Genomic DNA, 23,133 nt, shown 5'->3' with positions numbered 1-23,133 from the left:
CTTATGAGTCTGGAGAAAGGGGAGGTACAGAGAAAACTTTAAACAGAACTAAAGTATGCTTCAATAGAGGAAAAGTCAATCTGGCATACAGAACAACCTGTTTGTTTTTCCCCTATTTAAATTACAGGCCTAAATTGATAGTAAGGCTGACTATAATATAGGCTGACCCCTATCTTAATGCCATAACAAATATCAATGGCAGCAATTAATAAAGGGGGAATGAAATAGAGAATTATGCACAAAGATGAAGGGAGAGAAATTACCTGTTTCCTTTCTACCACCCTTGAAGTATTTATTGATCTTTGAGCTTTTTTGACAATACCTAAAGAATGTGGTATCCCAGAGTGGTCCATAGTAATCATTAGTAAAGTTATGTGGAATCCAGACCTAAAATTTCTTCCCTGTAAGATTATTCCCACCAAACTTAGAAGGAAAAGATTTTCTAATTAGAGCTTTGTGGGTTTTTGAGAAAGACAAAGATAATTTGCAGTTAAATTAAATAGTGATGTTTCTATTTAGGTTTCAATTATTTTCCTTTCAAGTTGGGGGATTAAATATCTTTCATGCAGAATAAGAGGGAGAGTTATATGAAAATGCTACACCCTGGGCTTTCTATCAGAGTCCTTTTGTTTTTCCCACAGCTCCTAATAAAATTTTCTGCATTTGATATATATTATCCTATTATGCTTTCTAAATTCTAGTGATATTTTACTTCAAAAAGTCCTTGAGGAATAATAAGAGACCTTTGTCTGGACAAATTTTAGGCATATTTCCAAATGAAGTGGCTGATAGCAAAGAGGCATAGTATACTAAATTGACAGGCATATTCCTCTAAGCCTCATAAAATTATTGAAGATCAAGGTTGGGATGTTCAATAATGTCAAAATGCAGACAAATTTACTGCATGGAGTGCTTGGAGGAGGGTGCAGGAAGTACCTCAGATTAATTTTATAAGGAGTTTTTTTTTAATTAATTTTTAAAAGAACTTATTAGAAGGGTACCTCCTTTTAATAGTAGTTAGCATTTATATAGCACGTTATGTTTTACAGAGGACTTTACATAAATGATATCTTTATCACCAAGGTGGGATCAGAAATGATATATCTACTAATAGTCCCTTATCAAACCTTCTTTTATGCTTGACATATTTAAGTGTTTGTTATTTCTTATTACTATTCAATTAACATTGATCTCTAAAATTATCAATAGAGTAAAATTTCCTTCACTCTTTTCAGCCTTTATATCTAATAATAAACATTCTGGCAATACTTATCTAGGCTAAAGAATTGTTATTTAAGGAATTCCTTTTTGTATACATGTCATCGGTTTTGTGTATACATATTTTCATATACTAGAATTGCATGTTTCTGGTACTTATTCTTCCTCATCTCATAGACTTCATTTTTCCTCCTCAACCGTTAACCCTGGAGAATGTGCCAAATATTTCAACTCCTATGCATTAAACCTTAAGACTAAAAAGTTTATAATTCACTTTCAGAGATACATATGGCAAAAAGTAAGAGATAAGATGAGCCTTTTATACCTTTAAAAAGAAAGAATTCACTTTTCTCATATCATTTGTAAACCATTCTTAAAATGCCTTATCCAAATTTCCCCCTATTTGGACACTATGAGGTGCTCTGCATTTTGTTTTGGTTTTTATAGTTGCTTTGTTTTTGACTCGATCTTTTGACTTCATTTTCTGTCTCAATTTTAGCTCAAGAAAAACATGGCATTTCATGGCAATAAGCATTATTTATCTAGCACTGAAGTTCATTGCAAAAGTGACTATATCTGCATGTCACTGTATCCAGACTTACTTTCCTGAAACTCCTCTTATGGTTTTGACACACAATGGTTGTTTGGGAAATGGTTTCTGTCCTGGAGAATCTAGTAGCCAGAATTGCTTATTTAAGCAAACAATTTTCCCCCATAAGGCCAAAAGCAAGCCTTAATATGATACAGAACATAACAAATTTGTAATGAAGGGCAATTTCTAAATGAGAAGAGGTTTTAAAATAGATGTTACTGCCTTGGGGAGAGTGAAGTCATCTTTTCAAGTTATTGTTTTAATGTCATTGTCTAGACGAGACCTTAGAGATTGTCAAGCCCAACCCAACCAGGTAAAGGAAATTCTATAATCTGAGGGGTGAGCTGATCCTATTTTTTTCTTTATAGCCTTTATTGAGTGACACTGATCTTTGGAAGTCATATGACTCTTTTACTGTGATTGTATCTCCACTTCGTAGTGAAAAGTAAAATATTTCTTTCTTTTGATATTTTCTATTATTTCTTCTGTTTTTTGGACCTGAATCATTATGAAAGTAAGGGTGATGTTTATAAATAAGCAAATAGCATAGTAAATTAATGAATTATAAGCAGTTAGTAGATCAATAAATCTGACAGGTACAAGATGTTTGGGTCTAAGCTAGTTTTAGCTAAACTCTTGTCCAGAAGTGCCTCTGGGATCCATGAAATTTGGCAATTATCTGTGGATAGGAAATAAAATATGCTTTTTTCCCTAGACCCCTAATAACCACATACTGAATTTTTCTTTTTCCTCCATAAAAACTTTTATGAGGTTTGTGGCCAATAATCTGTTCTGGTAGAAAATCCACCTTGTTCTGTCTCTCACCAACAGTAGCACAGTCATGGATTCTACAAACAACCTGCCTTTTACTGGGCTCCACTTCCATTAATTAGTCATTCCAAATGTTCAAAGGAGGAGAAGGAAGGGGAGGGGAGGAAAGGAAGGCAGGAAGGAAGGCATGCAGGCAGGCAGGAAGAAAGGAAGGAAGGAAGGAAAGGAAGGAAGGAGGGAAGGAGAGATGGAGGGAGAGAAGGAGGGAAGGAGAGATGGAGGGAGGGAAGGAGGGAGGAAAAGAAGGAAGAAGCTGAAGAAAGGGAGGGAGGAAAAGGCATTTGTTAATCTCTGTTATGTGCTAGACACTGGGCTAAGCACTTAAAATTATTTTATTTGAACTTCACAGCAATCCTGAGGGGCAGGTGCAATTATTATCTCCATTTTATGAGGAAACTAATGGGGGAGACACAAAATTAAGTGACTTGCCCAGGATTACACAGCTAGTAAGTGTCTGATGTCAGATTTGTATTCAGGTCTTACTCCTGGCCGAGTGCTAAATCCAATGCATCACACATTTACACAGGTAGATTATGGATTAGAGGCCCTCTAAGTTCCCTTTCTAGTTTAAAATTCTGTGATTTTTATCAATTTTCTACTTTATACATCAGTAGTACAAGTTTGGGGACAAATGAATTCAGGGCTTAGAATCAGGAAGACCTGATTTCTAATCCTACCTCCAACACGGTATGGACGAGTCACATTTCCTCTTTGTGCTTCAGTTTCCTCATCTGTAAATTTGGAACAATAATAGGACCTATCTCAAAGGGTTGTTGTAAGCATCAAAATGATTTAACATAAGTAAAACACTTTGCAACCATAATTACTATCTATTATTAGTACAAGTGTTCTCCCAGTGTGTTTCACTGAATTACCTTTCATTGGTCCCTCTTTGTTATCCTGATTTGCCAGTACTATATTATAAATATTTTTGTCTTATTTCCTTTATGGAAGTCTAATCTTTCCTTTTTTCCTGTGTTTGTTTTACAGCCTTCATGGTTATAGAACACCAGGTTTCCTTCAAGAAGAGAAATACAGCACAGTGCCTGGTCCAGTGGCTTGATTTGATGTTTCTACCTGGAACATGTATGTAAAACATGATTTTTACTTCTTAATTCTTATAGTCCCTTTATATAAACATTATCTATTTTCCAACATAGATAATTTTTCTTCTGTAAAGGAAAATTCATGGATGCAAAAAAAGAAATTTCTTCCCTACAGTTTTGTGGAATATGTGCTTATAGTATTGTGGGGTTTTTTTTTAATTATTATTATTATTTTACTACTCAGCCTGACATGTACCTAACTAGGCAGAAGGGAAAGCTGTAGTGCAGGAATGGAGTCATGGCCCATAGATTCTTTTGGCACATATTTTGGTTCACAGATATAAAATAGGATTTGTATGGGCATCTATAGGGCAGGGAGATGGGCCTGGAGTTGGGAATACTCATCTTTCTGAGTTCAAATGTTGTCTCAGACACTTGCTAGCTTTGTGACCCTAGGCAAGTTTCGAAGACCAGTTTGCCTCAGTTCATCTGTAAAATCAGCTTAAAAAGGAAATGGCAAACCATTATAGCATTTTTACTGAGAAAACCCACTTTCTCTCTTATTCTAGTTGTATTAAGTTTATTAAGATAAAAGTTTATAGTTTCCTGTAATAAAAATTATTTTCTTTATATTTAGTGACTACCTTATGTTATATTTTGGTTAATAATTTTCCCTCTAGCCATACCTGTGAAAGGTACCTGACCTAGTGGTTGTCTTCTAAAATTTCAAAAGCATATTTTTTGGTTTGTCAGAATCTAGGTTGGTAAGTTCACTTTTTATTCTGATTCTTCCTTATCTAGAGAGGCATATTTCTCAACAGCTTATGTGCTATGTCAGAGCTTGTGATAATTACTCCGTGTGTCTAATACTGAAATTTTTAAAAAGCTAGTATTTCCTAGTTCTATTGTTCTGGAATTCAAAGGGTTTCTAGTTAAATCTGATTCTAGGATTCAGTTCTGAACTTTCTGCTTTAATGTAAAGAAGGGTTGGCATTAAAATTTATCTAATCCTAAGTAAATTTGGGTAATTTACTAGCATTAAATCCATCCAAGAGCCATTTCACTGATTTTTTCTATATTTGTTTATATTAAGTTCTTATATTTGGTCCAGAATTCAACATATGATTCCCCAAGTGTAGGAAAATTGACATATCAAGAAAATAATGCAATCTATTTTAGAAACTGTTCAAATCAAAAGGAAAAGTTTTATTTACCAGTCATTGTGTAGGTGCTTAAATAATAATTACTTAAATCCAATGACCATTTATTATTGTAATAAAAAGTAAGAAAGTATATTATATCATTCATTTCTCCTGCTGCATGACCCTTTCAGGTACCCAAATACACTGAATATCAGAATGCATAATCTTGCACTCACTTTTTCTATTTCTTTCTGATGAACCAGACCACTGACTTGTGAATGGTTTTCTGTTTGCCAGCTACTTGGTTTACAGTCTGAAGGTTTAATGTTTCCTTCATTGTCTACCTTCTATACATCATATGAATCTTTAAGTACATGGAATTGAAGATTTTCTAATTGCAGAGTAGGTAAAAAAAAATCTTCCTTTATGCAGAATGACTACTAATTCCAAACAGGAGCTTTATTTAGGGAAATTGAGACTTATGACTTTAAAATGTTTATGATTGCATTTGAAAAAGTTTCTCGTTCCCTTTATATCATAAACTACTTGATGTACTTCAAATTCAAAATCTTTAACAATAAAAAAGAAAACAAAAATGTGTGAAAAAACTCAACAAATACATCTCAAAAGATTACAATTATTTGACATACTCAAATACACTTTATAGAATATTTATAATTACCTATGGATAACACTGGAAATACTCTTCATATCAGACAATAGTATTAAAGAAAAACTTTGAAGAGAGAGATGATGCCACTGGAGTAAAAATCAAGTCAGGCCTGGGTATAATTGCCTACTACCCCATCTTGTTCATGGATCTCTACCTTTCCTAACTCCCATTGGAAGGAATATGATATAATTGAAAGACCAGGAATTTTAAAAAATCCAGGTTCAAGTATTGGTCCAGCTATATAACGAGTTGTTTGAACTCCGGCAAATTCTTTAACCGTCTTGGAGTCTCAGGGTTTTTTTCCTTGTGTTTTTGTTCATTCATAAAGTGGGGATTATACCTGCATCACCTACCTCATCTAGTTATAAAGAGTTCTGTAAACTTCAAGGCTTACAATCAATGTATTATTAATTTATTATTTAGCTAATACAGTTTTATGAAGAGTAAATGAAATAACAATTATTCATGTATCACTTTATAAGAAGAAAATATGAGAAATCAGAATAAATAGATTAGAGATGAATCCTAAGGAAATATTTAAAGTTTTTAGTATTTTTAAGCTTTGTTGTGGGTCACAGAAAAATCAAAGAAAGAAAAGAACCATTGCTTAAAATAAATGGAATGATCATAACAGATGTCAGAAACCTGAGGTATTTATCTCTTTGGTTTTTTTTGACCAATAAAAACAAATTTCTTAATGAAAAGAGAACACAAATAATTAAAACGGAATTGAAACTCAATACAAGTAAAATATGGTCAGGAAATACCTAAATGCCCTCCATAAAGTAAACTCATCAATTCCAGCTTAACTATCTCTCTAAGACTAAGAGAACTAAATGCTGCAAATGCTATATGGTTCCCAACTGTATTTACATGGTTAGACAGTGTCCCCCCCCTCAAAAAAAATGTCTATACCACCACCTCCATGACATTGTGGAAGATTTATTTTGCGTCAGGAGTCCTCTCTTTTTCATCTCAGGTCATTCCCCACAGAGTTCCACACATGCCAACTCTGAGCAGGCCACTCCTGTTCCTTAAAATAGTAACAAAAGGGGTTTTTTTCTAATGCTATAAAAGAAGGAATTTTAGTTTTCAACTAATTAAAGTCAAGTCTAGAATTGAACAAAAAAAGTCTCATCATAACTTCAAACCTGTCACTAATTCCTCATGAACAGAATATATATATATGATTCCAGAGGGAAATGACATTAGAAAGGACATTTAGGGCTTTTTCTCATCTTAACTGAAAGCAAATAAAAATAATCTGAAATCAAGGAACTTGTTTTAGTCAGTGTGTTGGAAATAATAACAAAAATCAATGAAGATAATTATCTAGGTGAGACACTGTGTCCAATCCAAAGAGAGTAATGCAATATTCTTGAAATGACCTGGACTTTGTGAGATAAGTAAAATTCTAGTGGTTAGAATTAATTGGTTATGGATGGTGGTATTTTTTTGTTTGAAAATTGAATTCTATCATCCTTTTACCTTTAACACTTAATTTACAAGCATCCATTTCTGCCAAATTGAGGAATATTTTCCATACTAAAGACTCATAAAAATATAATACTTTGACACTGGAAGGTCAAGCAATGCAACTTCCATATTTTATAAATAAGAAAACAGGCCCAGAGATATGAAGGGACAGGCTCAAGGTACCACAGGAAGTTAGTGGCAGAACCAGGACAAGTATCCAGGCCAACTATCTCTTTATGCTACATCACTGGTTCTCATTATTTTTTTTCCTATTCAAATGAGTCAGTGTTGTCTGAAACCACCTCTTTATATCATAGATGAACACTTCACTGGTGGGGAGGGACAGAGGAAGGTAGCAGGTGAATAGTGTTTTAGCATCACTGTGCAGAAGATTGGAATCCTCTGCATGAGCCAAACCCAGCTTCACTTGTGGCTACCTTCCTCTGTTTCTAATGTTGCTCAGTGAAATGTTTACTCTTCTAGTGTTCTTTCTAGGAAGAATACTTGTGGAAATTCTGCCATTCTAGCTACTGGTAACAATTTGCATTACATTGTTACACCTGTTATTATGCTGTCACAAGGAATAAGTGTTTCATTTATATTGAATTGCATCTATTAATAGTGATTTTGTGACTTTATGTATATATTTTTCTTCTCGGTGATTTCATTTTACACTTTATGTGCTAGCCAAACACACTTATTTGGTGTTTTCCGCTTTTTAAGTATCTCTCACCTTTATGCTTTTGCCCAGACTGTACTATATTTCTGGGATTTACTTCCTTCTCATCTCAGACACTTGAAATTCCTAGCTCCTTTTAAAGATTATATCAAGTACTAATTCTTGATGGAAACCTTTTTTTATGCCTCCAAATCCTCCTCCTAGTCACTTTGTATGTCCATGGTATATATTTTCTTCTTATTTATCTTTGGGAATAAGTTTCTACTGCCCCATTAAAATTTAAAGCAAGGGAAGACTGAGACTATGTCATTTTTAAAGCTTTACCCCTAATGCTTGGTACATAGTAGATACTTAATAAATAGCTATTGAATTGGATTTAATTCAGAATTATCTTACACATAAAAGTCAACTGTGAAATCACTTGATTTCCCCCTTCTAATTAAGTTTGGATCTCAGATTTATTTTGTCTTCATCATAAAGTAATTTAAGCTTTATTGCTATTTGGTCCAGCTTATGAGACATTTTCCCAGGCTGACTAGTATAAGGACTAGCAGGGATCTGTAGTGGAATCCTGATCTCTTAGGGACATAGACAAAGCAACTTTCTCTGAGTCTAGCAAGAAAACCACTGACCTTGAGTGCAAACAGTTGCAAGGATGAGATAGTCTTATGCAGAATATGCCCTTCCTTGAAAATTTAATACACTTTTTCTGGAACTAACGCAGTGAATGGAGATGGATGATGCTGACCATAAAGGAAATTTGGAATCTCATGATGATAACTGTCATACAGGAAGTCTTCTCAGTGGACATCTGACAAATTCCATTATTTGATTGCAAGTCATTGTAGTGGTTATGTGTTATACTTGACAGTATAAGGTTTACCTTCTGATAAAGCCCTACATAAGCACATGTACCATTGAGCCCTTCTTTGAAAGTGAAATGTGACTGTTGTTATTGTATGGTCAGGCCATACATTTGTATTTCACTAGTTTTGTTCAATATATGTGTTGCTCTTGTGTGTAAGCTTGATAGCAGAGCCCAAACTGAGGTACAAAGATCAAAACTATGAGAGATTTTAAGGAACAAAATTTAAAATAATGCTTATGGGGCAGCTAGGTGGCACAGTGGATAGAGCACGGGCCATGGAGTCAGGAGTACCTGAGTTCAAATCTGGCCTCAGACACTTAACACTTACTAGCTGTGTGACCCTGGGCAAGTCACTTAACCCCAATTGCCTCACTAAAAAAAATAAATAAAATAAATAAATAAAATAATGCTTATAAAACTGGCCCTACAGTACCACCAGAATTTCTTTATTATTAATTGGTGAACCTGGGGTTTCTGTATCACCTAGAGAAGAATGAGTCCATCCTTGGGTCTTCCAACATGTCTAGGGATAACTCACCTATTCTGCCCAGTATGGTTGATTGAGATAATATTCATTGTTGCTTTCATTGGACACCAAAATTGCTGGCTATAGCACTCTTTGTGATGTCTTCCTAAGCCATTAGCCCATGAAGCAATGGCACAGTGTTGTTTTTGACTTTGTATCTCAAACACATGGTCACAATACCTTATGCTTAATTGTTAGTTGAAATTGAAATACATTTTTTTATGTTACAGTGCCATATTCCAAAATTTGCATTTACTCTGTTGCCTTTGTTCCTCTTTTTAAAAGACTTGCTACTGTATTTCTTCAGGTGGCATTACAATTTCTTCCTCCTACTTATGTAAGAAAATAGAAATTTGTGTGTAACATTGGACCTATTTCCAAAGAGATCAATCTTCATTCCAAAGATTCAGAATACACAGATGAGATTTGGATCTATCCTGAAACATAACTCTGCTTGTCTATCATCTGTCCCATTCACTTTATTTGTGTGGGCATGCTTTTGGCAACAGCTGTTCAGAAGATTATAGCCAGGCCAGGAAGGTATTTCTTGAATTCCACTGCTCTCCCTCATTTAACTATAGCCTAATTTATGATTTGCATTTATATGTGACTTTTTTCTTTTCCATTGTTTTGAGAGCTTGTGGTAAACATGTTGCTATCCCTTACACAACACTGACATATCCACATTTTCCCTTTTATTTCCCTCTTTTTTCTCTAGTTGAAAGTTCAAAGCTCAGAAAATAAAAGTTTGTTAACTATGAGCATTCTTTTTCTATAGGGAGAATTTGTCTTAGCTATTACTTTAACATTTCTCTTTTATTGTTAGATCTTCAGACTGATTATCAAACTGTCCTTAAAAATGTTACCTTAATTTAATCCCTCTTTCGTAGTGGGGGGGATGGTTATGTTTTGCTTTGGGAACCTTGTACTTATTGTTGGTAAATTATCTATATATTCTTGAATACTCTTACTATGTAAGCAGGCTCCTTCAGTATCAGCTATAGCTTTCTTCTTCTTCTTCTTCGTCTTCTTCTCAGTCTTCTTCGTCTTCTTCTTCTTAGTCTTTTTCTTTGTCTTCTTCGTCTTCACCTTCTTTGTCTTCTGTCTTCGTTTTCATGTTCATCTTCACAATTAAGGTTAAGTGACTGCCCAGGGTCACACAGGTACTAAATGTCAAATGTTTGAAGATGGATTTAAACTCAGGTCCTCCTGGCTCCAGGTCTGGTACTCTGTCTACTGCTCCACTTAGGTACCCCTAAAGCTATTTTCTTAAGAAATAGCAAAATGTTTGTTTTCCTTTTATCACTCCTCTTTCTATTCCTTTTTTCTTTCTTTCTTTGTCTTCATATTAATATAAATGTTTTCCAATTGAATGGAATTCATACTGCTCTTTGTTTTACATATATATGTATTTATGTATATGTATATATGCATATGTATGCATGTATGTCTTGTGTCTGTCTATTTCTATTTCTCTCTGACTTGCTCTCTTGCTCTCATTTTCTCCATCTATGTCTTGCTTTAAAATACAAGGTGTAGAAGTCATGTTTTCAACTTCTTTCAATCATCTACCAGGCACACTTGTATGGAGAGATGCTCATAGAATTGGAATGGACCTTTGAATGATTTTCTTCAAACTACATCTTTTAATGCATGAGATAAAGGAGGCCCAGAAAGGTGAAAGTGTAGTTTCTTTTCTTTTTTTTTTTTAGCAACAAACATTTATTTTATTTTTTCCAGTTACATGTAAGGGTAGTTTTCAACATTCATTTTCATAAGATTTAGAGTTTGAAATTTTTCTCCCTCCCCCCTCCCTTTCCTCCCCCCTCCACAAGATCACAACCAGGTTATATATGTACAATCCCCAAGTATTCTTTTTTATCAGTTCTTTCTATGGGGGTGAATAGTAAGCTTCCTCATTAGTTCCTTGGGATTGTCTTGGATCATTGTACTGCTGAGAGTAGTTAAGTCATTCACATTTGCTCACTGAACAATACTGCTGTCACTATGCACAATGTCCTCCCAACTCTGCTCACTTCACTATACATCAATGTTCATTAGTCTTTCCAGGTTTTTCTGGGATCATCCTGTTTGTCATTTCCTATAGCACATGACCATTCCACCACAATCATATAGCACAGCTTTTCCCATCATTCCTCAATTGATGGACATTCCCTTGATTCTCAATTCTTAGCCTCCACAAAGAGTTGCTATAAATGTTTTTATACAATTTCCCCCCTTTTCTCTTTGTCATGATAACTATTGTTAACTGTTTACCTTCCATCCTATTCCCTTCCCCATGATATTTATTCTATTATCCATCTTCTTTCACCCTATCACTCTTCAAAAGGATTTGCTTCTGTCTGTCCCCTCCCCCACTCTTCCCTTCCTTCTTTATCCCCTTCCCCTCCTATTGTCCTGCAGGGTTAGAGAGATTACTCCACCCAATTGAGTGTGTACATTATTTGAAAGTGTAGTTTCTTGAAAGTTGCATGGAAAATAAATGACATCTGGATTTACCAGAGTGCTTGTCACATATTAGATTTGTAGCAAGTAGATGCTGGTTAATTGAATAATTAATCACTGATCAGTATTTGCGGAGATGATTTAGTCATGGAAACTAACTCAACATGTTGGCAAGAGAAAGCAGGGAGCTCCTTAGCCCAGATTCATGGTCATAATTACATTGGATCTTATATCAGTGATATTTCTTCCTTTTGTTCTTGTTTCTAGATTGTTTTGCAAGGATAAGATGAAATAGCACTTTGAAAATCTGAACAAGTTATATACATTCATTATTATTAGTGTTGCTGTTGTTATTCCATTAAGTGATTTTGTGGCCTTATGACATAACTATTTAGAAAAATTTTAAATAAGTGTAAAGCTCACAAAAGCCAAAAATACTCTAAGGCGTATGGTGTAATTTTCTTATTTGCTATTATACAAATACTGAGGCAGACTCTGATGCCAAGTTAATGATGCTATTATTATCATAGTAATTGTTGTTATCAGTACTATTATTATTTTCCAATAACAATAATGTTGTAATTTAGTCTGCAGTAGAGGGCTGTCATTAAGTCTAGTGAATAATGAATTGATCCATTTCTAGGAAGCAAAGGGAAAATGTAGGTTTGCTCTGTAATATTTAATTTATCTCTCACCTAACTCTCGTTTCTATACAAGCTAATGCAACTGCTTTAACTTCCATGCTGCTTTCAGACATAACTCATACTGGCATAATTATTAGTAAGTTATACCAGTAAAGTATTCATGTAATATGGCCACAGCATGGCAAGACAGAAATAGGATTACTTTGGTGATCTTTACCACTCAACAAATTTTGCCTCTAAGTATAGCATTAGAAGTAAGAGGTGGAAGTTGGAGAGAGGCAAAATTTATACTTACTATCAGAGGAAGGGGAGAAAAAAACAAATTTCCTAACAATTAGAATTATCCAAAAGTGTAATGCATTGCCTCAAAAGATAGTGGGTTTCTCCCTCAGTAGAAATCTTCAGGTTAAAGGTGGTTACTCTTCCAAATTTTGAGATTCTGTAAAAATTTACTCTTGGACTAGATTCAGTCAAATTTGTTTCATTATTAAATGCTTTTGTAAGAGATTAAAATAAAGGTGTGAATTTATCAGGTGTAGCTACCATGAAATAGCATGCTGATTAATGTATATGTTACATTTTAAATTCACATTTTCAAGATGTAACTTATATTGGTTATCATTAAAATGCTCTTAAAATGCCATGCTGGACATTTTGTCCATTTGGATGAAGCATTCATTACCATCTTTTATTTATGGCAGTATTTTTGCTAGACCTTACCATATCTAGATGACACATCAAAAAACAAATAATTCTCATAAAATTGTAAAATATTTTAGTTTTTCTTTAATAAATTGATTATTTATTTTTGATATTCTTTTTTTTTGAAATTTGAGGTATTGATTTTTCCCTTCCACAAATCTTTCCCTTACACCTTCAGAAGACAATATGATATCAATGATACATTTGAAATGATGTAAAATATATTTCCATATAGACCATATTGCAAAAAAAAGCAAGGAAAACAATACCAGTGAAAAAAATATATTTTAATCTGCACTCAGAGTTTACCAGTTCTCTCTGGAATTGCTTTGTATTATTGTCTTGATCAGAATAGCTAATTCTTTCACAGTTGATCATTGTTACAAAATTGCTATTACAGTGTCTGATGTTTTCTTGGTTTTATTCACTTTGCTTTGAATCAGTTCATATAAGTCTTCCTGAGGTTTTTCTGAAGCTGTCCTGCTTCAGAAGAGTATTTCATCATAGCTATATACTTCTTGTTCAGCCATTCTCCACATTATGACTATCTCCTTAGTTGCTATAAATGTTTTGTGCATATATGTTCTTTTTCCTTTTCTTTGATATCTTTGGGATACAGATCTAGTATCCATATTGCTGAATAAAAGTGTATGCACAGTTTTAAAGCTCTTTGGACATAGTACCAAATTGTTCTCCAGGATAATTAGACCTGAACAAAATTCCATCAGTAGTGAATTAGCGTCCCAATTCTTCTACATCCCCTTCAGCACTTTTCACTTTCCTTTTCTATCAAGTGACCCATGGACAGCTAGGTGGCACAGTGGATAAAACACCAGTCCTGGATTCAGGAAGACTTGAGTTCAAATCCAGACTCAGACACTTGATCCCCCATTGTTTGATCATACATTCCTTTATTAATTGATGTGACAGGTAAAATTTTCCATTCTTCTCTAATTTGCTTATATCACCCTTTATGTCCAAATCATTTACCTATTTTGACCTTTTATTAGCATACAACAAATCACTAATTTTTGGATGGCTTTTAAAGATACTTTATTTCTCCCCAGAATCTAAGAGATTCTTGAAACACTGTCACATACATTAAATTTAATATATCTTAATATATTTTGTACCTCTTTAGACCATAAATTTTATCTGCATGAGTAAATACATATATGTATATGCATACATATATACATACAGAGAATGGTTTTAGAACAGGACACCCTTTGAGATTCTGAATAGACAAGCATGAAGTTAAATATTTACTTCTTACTAAGAGATGATGGATTTCACAGGATGTGGCTTACTACCTGCTGATATAGATTCCTACCCACTTTTTATTTTTGATCAGTTTTTATTTAAGGTTTTGAGTTCCAACTTCTAACCTTCCCATCTTCTGTCCCCTCCCCTCTCCCTCAGACAGTAAGCAATCAGATATAGGTTATAAATATGCAATTAAGGAAAACATTTCCACATTAGAAATTTTGTACAAGAAGACTCAAATTAAAGGGGAAAAATGAAGGAAAGTGAAAAATAGCATCCTTCACTCTATTTTCAATCCATATCAGTTCTTTCTCTCGAGGCAAATAGTATGTCACATCATTAGCCATTTGGGATTGTCTTGGATCATTGTATTGCTAAGAATAACTAAGCCATTCAAAATTCTTCATTGAACAATATTGTTGTTACTGTGTACAAAATTCTCTTGATTCTGTTCAGTTCACTATGTATCAGTTCATGTAAGTCTTCGCATGTTGTTTTTTCTGAAATAATCCTTCTTGTCCTTTCTTATAGAACAATAATATTCCATTACAATCATATACCACAGATATATCATATATATCATATATACCACAGATATATCATATACCCATTGCCCAATTGATGGGCATCCCTTTGATTTTCTGTTCTTACCCACCTTCAAAAGAGCAGTTATAATTATTTTTGTACAAATAGATTCTTTCCCCTTTTTTGGATATCTTTGGGATATAAACCTAGTAATGGTATTGCTGAATCAAAGGGTATGCACAGTTGTATACCCATTTGGGCACAGAGCCAAATTGCTCTCTAGAAAGGTTGTATTAGTTCACAACTTCATCAACAATGCATTAGTGCCACCCCTTTTTGACTTAGTAAAGGTCTTCAGGAGTCGATGAGCCAAAAAAAAAAAATTAAAATAATTAGCACTTGGGTAAGTTTTACATAAACTCATGGTTTTGACTGCACATTAAAGAAACAAAAATATGCCACTCAGTTTGTATGTGAAACTTCTATTATTTAGATCTGCCAGAGTTTGAGCCCCCATGTCACAGTTCTTCAAAATTTCAAGGTCACTTCCATGGCATGCATGGACAAATATAGGGGAAGAATCAAGTAGAGAATAAAACAAAACACTTAAAAATAAGTTTTTAAATCGACACCATTTTGATATTAATCCATACATTTTATGAACATGAAATGGTAGAAACAATATTTTAGATTATAAAATATAAAAAGTATATTGTTTGATACCTTGGAATGTTAATTTTTGTTTGTTCTGAATAGATCAGCTTTTGAAGAGTAAACAGATGATTTAATGTATTTTCTGGAGCTTTAAAATTTTTCCACTATTTATTGGATATTCCCAGGTTTCTCAATATTCCTTCTCTTTAAACTACTGGTTTACTCATATTTTCTCTGAATTCTTTTTTTAAAAAATGAGTTTTTGAATTAAGAGCTTGCTTATCCCCTCCTTCTACTGATGAGGAAATAGATGCTCAGTAAGGTTAAATTACTTTCCTAAAATTACATGACTGTCCAAATTAGATTTTGAGCCTAGGTACTCCAACTCCAAATCTAGGATTGTTTTTTACTGTACTCTTATTCCCACTGGATTGTGAATAAGACATGTATGATTTAGGATAACATTGGAATTCTGAAATATTTAATGCAAACTGTTTCATTTTAAATAAATTAACATATCTAGTGTAATCAGCATTTTAAAATGAATTATTCTTGCATATTTATTTTATTGAAGAAAAAGGACAATTTTCAATTAGCATATGCATTTTGCATGTTATGGATATTTTTACAATATTTAAGGATATTTTTCCCTCTTAAGTAAGTTAAATATTCATTGCAGTCTTGGTTATGTTGGTGCACCTCTGTCTTAAAAAACCTTCCCATTTATATTTAAAACAAAGCCTATTAGTCCCTATATTAACTATTACAAATTCCTTATTAATGAATTCTAAGCTAAAGAAGTTTCAAATTGCATAAGAAGATTCAATGATTCTGGCTAATGACGTTTTGGCCCAATATATGACACCATCCTTAACAGAGGTTGCCTTTCATTTTTCTTTGCTATTATGATGCTTTTAAATGTTGGTAAACATAATTATCTGAAATCTTCCCCTAGAAACATTTTCAGTACCAAATAAATGAGAGTTGTAGCTCATCTGAGTGGAGCAATACTTGTTTTACAGAAAAAAATGGAAAACAATTGTGGGAAAAGATTCTTTTCACAAGAAATATGTATAGTGAGTGAATGAATAACATTTGAAAATACTAAAATGACACACATTCAAAAAAGAAAAAGTAACTAATAGCAACCATTGACTTGGTCCTTTGGCAGAATTCTCTTGAGATTTTTAATTTCTACCTTGAGGTTTTACTTATCTAAAATTACATAGAAGAAGTATAAAAGATGTCAAATTGGAATAAAATATGGCATATTCTTTCCTTAGATTATGTTGTTTTTCAAATGAAATGTTATAAACAAAAAAGGACAGTAGAATCACCTACCATTTTAGTTATACGTAAAATATTAAATTTATAGTAACATATTAGTCTAAGTTCCTCATAATCTTCACTAGCCTTGCAGTCTTACACATTATATGCTTTCTCTTTCTAGTTTTCTATCTCACGGTTTACAAAATGGGGTTTAATAACCAAAACCTATAGTTACTCAATGGGGGAGGTAATAATTTGGAGACTGAAAGTAGGCAAGAATCTCATTCTTTTCTCTTTCTCACCTCCAGTATTCGGACCATTTCTACTTCTTTTTGTAATACACTCTTCCCATCCCCATCATATCTTCCATAGCCCTAGGCATAAAGAAGTTGTCTAATCAGTATGAATTAATGTATTTCATATTAGTTGTCAGAACACCATGAAATAGGCTATATACTCTCCATAAGAAAGTATCCCCAGGAATTAGAGCAAACACTAAAAATTCGTTATTTCAGTTTCATGCCCATTATATCATTCATGTAAGACCACATAAAATGGCATATATAGGAATGAGATTATTACAGTAAATGCCAGAGAAAGGCAAGAGCCAGACATCAATCTTGTAAAAGTCATAGGAGAAGTTCTTCTCATTCCTGGACCCCTTAAATCATGAAGCAAATACATTTGCCTATAAGGGGCAGCTAGGTGGTGCAGGTGATAGAATAATGGGCCTGAAGTCAGGCAGATTTATTTTCCTGAGTTCAAATCTGGCATCAGATATTTACTAGTTATGTGACCCAAAAGAAGTCACTTAACCCTTATTGCCTCAGTTTCCTCATTTGTAAAACAAAATGAATGGGATATGAAAATGGCAAACTACTCCAGTATCTTTGCCAAGAAAAACCTCAAATGGGGTCACAAAGAGAAAGACACAACTGAAATAGAACTGAACAACAAATTTACCTAAAACACTCTTGTAATCCTTTTTTAAAATTCTATGTGGAAGTTTTATTTCTTCCAGCCTTCTATCTTTCCTATTATTTAACCAATACCCAAGGATAGTTGATTTGGTATTGAAACTCACAAATAATTTTGATGTAGTATTTCACTGACTGAGTTTCTGATGAACAGAAAGCTCTTGAAGAAATCATATTTGACCTTTAGAAGTTCAAAACTATTTCGAAAATTGCCTCTGGATCATAGAAACTTTTTTTAAATGCAAAGAAGAAGAGAATGGAAGAAGCTCAGAGGGAGAAACAGACCAGAAAGATAGCTTTGAACCTAACACAATTAATTACTATCTGCTTTTTTTTTTTTTAAGTGTGGCAATTGGGGTTAAGTGACTTGCCCAGGATCACACAGCTAGTAAGTGTTAAGTTTCTGAAGCCAGATTTGAACTCAGGTACTCCTGACTCCAGGGCCTGTGCTCTATCCACTGCACCACCTAGCTGCCCCTATCTGCTTTTTTTTTTTTTAAAGGCAAGATATACATAGTAAAGGTTCACGGTTTCAGATACAATCCTTTCTTTTTGTTGTAGACTGAAATACTTCTTTTTGTTGTGTTTTGTCAAGTCCAGAACAACCACAACAACAAAAATAACAACAAATGAATGTATCAAAAATGGTTTTTCTCCCTTAAAAGTTGTTGAATAAGAGCCAAATACATTTCTATCACACACACACACACACACACACACACACACACAATGCAGATAATCTGTGTATATTCACTTATGATCTTATCCATTTTTCTTTTTTCATGGATTAAAATATATAGAAGCTTAAATCTCAGATGTGCAAAGCAAGAATTAAAAGAAAAATACAGAAACCTATTATTTTAAAAGTGGAGTGTAGTTTATCTTCATTAGATAACACATCACAAATCTTTACATAAAATTCAATTAAACATTTAACTTTAAGGTGTATAGCCTGTTGTTTTTTGTTTGCTGGCTTGCTTTTTAAGGAAATGGTATGAATATACCTTAGCATAATTTTCAATAAACAAAACTTTTCAGGGACCTTAACTCGCTTTATTTGATAAAAGTCCAAATATAGATATTTCTCTCAATTGGAATGGAGAAATCCTGGTGAAGAACCTATATTTACCTATACAAATCAGCAACCTTACTCTTCAGTTTATGGTCTTAGAAATTTGCTTAGGGTACTGAAAGTGTGTGAACTTCATAGTTGTTGTTTATCAGAGACAGGACTTGAACACAAATCTACAAACTCTGAGGCTTTCTCTGCATTCATTAGAATATTCTGGCTTTCATTTCCATTTTATATATGGGGAAACTGAGGTTCAAATTCATCTTATCATTTACTGGAGTAGCAAGGACTAGTATCCAGGCCTTTCGGCTCCTAGTACAGTGCCATTTGAAGTAAACATTTTAAATCCAAATCTATGACTCTTTCCACTAGATAGCTAATGCTTATAAAGTGGCTCACTGTTAGTCAACTACTGGAACTGAAAGGGGAAGGGGACACTTTGACTTTTTTTTGGAGGCAATTAGCGTTAAGTGACTTGACCAGCATCACACAGTTAATAAGTGTCTGAGGACAGATTAAGTTCAAGTTGTCCTGATTCCAGGCCTGGTGTTCTATCCGCTGTGCCATCTAGCATCCACAATTGTTACCTAATTTACAAAATAGTATTAATGTGGCAAGCTTTTCTTAAGTGTTCTGTCTTAATATAAAAAAAGAAAGCTTTATTTCTTTAAAACTTCTGGGTGTTTCTGGTATTGACATTTACAATGGAAAATTAGTTTCATTGCTCAATTGAAGGGAAAAATTATGAAAATTTGCAGCATTTGGTTATTCTTATTCATATTCCTGAATGACCCTGTAGAAATAAAATTGCCTTTCCCTAGACAATTGACTATTGGCTGAAATAATCCACAGATGGAGTTGAAAAACACTCCAGCTCTACAGTCACATCAGATGAGTTTAAATCCTTCATATATGTGTGGTCTTGAACAAATTTTTGACCTTCCTAAGGTTCAATTTCTCTTAAGTAAACTAAGGACATTTGATGAAATGGTCTCCAAGATTCCTTCTAATTTGAAATTTACAATCCCAAGCGTATTTCTAAATCTTGCAAAAAATACCATCATATATACACACACAAACATACCATATGCCCCCACACCCCCCCACAAAACCCTTAAAAGTTGTGCTACAAATATTTAGCTTATAACAACAAGAAATTTCTTCATCTTAATTTAAAGTAGATAGCAGAGAGACAGACAGAGACAGAGACTAAGCACTATGTACTTTTCAGCATACAACCAAAACAGTTATGAGTCATATTCAATAATATTTCTTATAGCCGTCTGGGGGCTTTATTATGATATTTATTATTATTCAGTTTCAAGCTTTAACTGTTGTTCCTGTGAATTCCACAGTCTGTCGAGATGTAAAAGACCCTCTAAATGTTTAAAATTTCAATATCTTTTCCTGCCTTTTTTGTGGTACATGCCAATATGGTAGTAAAATGCCTCACATCATATTTGGATCTGAAATAGGATTTGTGCTATTAGATTCTGGGCTCGAAGCTGTCTAAGGTGAACCATTTGAGAACTTCACTCGAAAACCAGGTGTCTGGAAAGATCAATAGTGAAAGATATGACATAAAAGAATTCTTATATCAACATGTTGACAAGGCTTTAGTACCAAGACACACAACACTTTACAATTGAATACTTTCAAATATGACCAACTTCTTGTATCATTTTCCTTTATGCTAGCTTCCTGAGATATGAGCTGAGTTCTTGCTCCAAGTGCAGAAGGGGCCGCTACTGTTTTTCATGTGTAAAAATCAACATTGTTCACATGAAATATGAGAGAATATGAAGGAAAAAGGCAGGTGAAGGATTTAAGGCATTTAAATGTCACTACCTTAGGGACTTTTTTATTTTTCCAAAGCTAATCTTGTCGTTATAGGTCAGGTTGGAGGGATTTTCTGTTTCCATGGATCTATATATTTGGGAGGGGAGTCATTTTGTAATACTGTGTAATCTTATATTTATGTTTCTGAAATAGAAATCAGCCATTTTCCATGAATAGGAAGAGACATCAAGGTTTGCAAAAGGGTTCTTTGTGCATAGTGATATTAAGATTTTGGTAACTTTTTTATAACTTACAGGAATTCTTAAAGTAAGCCAATTGTACTTAGCACTGATGAGACCAAACTCTGAAGGGTATAAAATTATTGCAGCTGCAGCATGAGGAATTTAGGCTAGATGTAGGACAATGTTTCCTGCCTGTCACTGAGTATTACTAAATGCTAAACATTACTTAGAAAAGTTGTGGAATTGCATTGTTCAGAGGTCTTGACAAAAGGAACAATTCTTATCTAGATCAGCTTATATGAATCATGTCTGGCAAAGGAGTAGATCAGACTGGCTTCTTGGTCTTTTTCAATTAACCTAATTTTATGATTGTGTTCATATACACAAGAAGAATAGAGACTTGAAGATCATTTCATATTTATGGTCAGCAAGTGTGCAGTATTTGTAATCTCATAATCCATCCTAGCAAGCATGGCAACCCTATGCATTCTTTAAGGTAGTGCTGTTAGAAAACCATTTTGTTAGTATTAGCTTCCTGGGGAGCCCTAATACTTGTATGGAATGAGCAATAAAACTTAATAAAGCAACTGAAAATTCTACACAACACACATAGGATTACTAAAACTGCCAAAAGGAAAAAGAAAAAAGAAAACAAAAAACAGTTGTTGGAGGGACTGCATAAAAAGTCTTTCACTGTTGGTAGTAGAGCTGTGAATTAATATATCATTTGTGGAAAGCTATTTGGAACTATGACCCCAGTCATTAAACTGTACATAACTATTGACCCAGAAATGCCACTTCTAAGTTTATGTCCCCAAAGAGACCAAAGAAAGAAAAAGAAAAGAATCCATATGGACAAAAATATATTTATAGCAGGTTTTTTTGAGGTGGCAAAGAAATTGAAACTAAGGGGTAGGTCAATTAATTTGAAAACTGATGAATAAATTCTGATATAATAAATGTAATGGAATGTAAGACATGACTAAAGAACTAATTCAGAGAATTTGTGGGAAGACTTACATGAACTGATATAAAATGAATGAGGAAAAACAATAGGGTAATTTATAAAGTAACAAAATATCTGATTAGTGCAATGAGCAAGTATGATTGTAGGTGGGGGATGGGGTGGTAAACTATAGCCTTGGGGTTCAAATTTGGCCTGGTCCCTATTTTTCTTTGGCCAGAGCTAAAAATGATTTTTACATTTTAAGTAAAATAAGCCTTGGTTTTTAAATATAAATACTATTAGCTCCTAGTCAATATAAAACAAGTTCATGACTTGGTGGGCTGGTATAATTTGCTAACTACTCTTACAGATGATCAATAATGCAGCGAGATACTTAATTTCTAAAGTAACTTGATGAACTCAGGATGCAGAATAGGACATACATTATTCAGATATGGCTAAGGCAATATTAGTTTTTATTTTCTTTGCATATTTTCTTTCAGATGAGAGATGTAGGAGAAAAAAGGGGGATTAGGATATGGTAAAAAAAAAAACACACAGAGAGAAAGAAAATAAAGAAGGGGAAAGTATCATACATGCTTTGGAAAAAATGCACAGGCGAAGAGAAGTCCAAAAAGAAGCATAGGCAAGTAGGACAACTGTGATAAATGCAAGTTGATATTTTTAATGTAATTTAGTAAGGCAAGTAGTACTTAATAGAGATTTCCATTTCAATAATTATACTTTTTTCTGTTCTACTGTGTATATGGAAATGTTCTTTATATTTGGTGTTTGTTAAATTCAGTTTTTCACTTCAGTGAAGACTATGAGTCAGGTATTATAGTCATGGAAGACTATCCGGGAAGTTGTAGGTGATAGCTTCATGATCAGAAGAGAGTTATATGTCTGGGCATAAGTTTAAAAGGAAAAAGGTGTTGTTGTTGTTGTTGTTGTTGTTGTTGTTGTTGTTGTTGTTGTTGTTGTTGTTGTTGTTGTTGTTGTTGTTGTTGTTTGAATGATGGTTGCAGAATGGAGAATTGGATGTAACAGGGATTGGGGGGCAGGGAGGAGAGGGGAGAGAGTTACTACTATTCCAAGACTGAAGATGTTGGGGAAAGAGTGTCATTAAAGAGAACTTCCAGAAGTAGAATCCTTCTGCAGAAGACCATGTTTCTGTTCCTAATTAGGTAGGAATAGATCAGGGAAATGCAGAAGTTTGACATGAGTTCAGCTTAAAAATAATATTTGAGTTTCTTAAAATAGAGGAACTTCAGTTTGGAAAAAATTAGGAATGGAAGTTCAAGAACTTGGGTGTATATTGATAGAAAGTGATAGTGACAGGATTAGGCTTGCAGGTGGAATATCAATTTGGATGGTAGAGATTAAGGAAGGAGGGAATTTGGAATGGAGCTGAGCTTCAAAGGAAGAGATGAATATAAAACAACACGGGAAAATGTTTAATGCAAATCTTAGCTCAGTTTAGAATGTTGGTGTGACAGTGTATCATCTAAGTGCCCAACTCCCGTGTGTCCTTTGTGTT

General features: G+C 33.8%; 1 protein-coding gene across 2 annotated transcripts in view; it reads left to right on the top strand.

Moving 5' to 3' along the window:
- Positions 1-23,133, top strand: part of CHRM3 (cholinergic receptor muscarinic 3) — a 633,202-nt gene that overhangs the window by 333,309 nt on the left and 276,760 nt on the right. For both annotated transcript variants that reach the window (XM_043964242.1, XM_043964241.1), the window contains exon 3: positions 3,632-3,727. The gene's annotated coding sequence lies outside the window, so the exon portion shown is untranslated. The remainder of the gene's footprint in view (positions 1-3,631; positions 3,728-23,133) is intronic.

Source organism: Dromiciops gliroides, chromosome 4, assembly GCF_019393635.1.
Source record: "Dromiciops gliroides isolate mDroGli1 chromosome 4, mDroGli1.pri, whole genome shotgun sequence".
NCBI lineage: Eukaryota > Metazoa > Chordata > Mammalia > Microbiotheria > Microbiotheriidae > Dromiciops > Dromiciops gliroides.
This window is presented reverse-complemented; position numbering and strand designations above follow the sequence as displayed.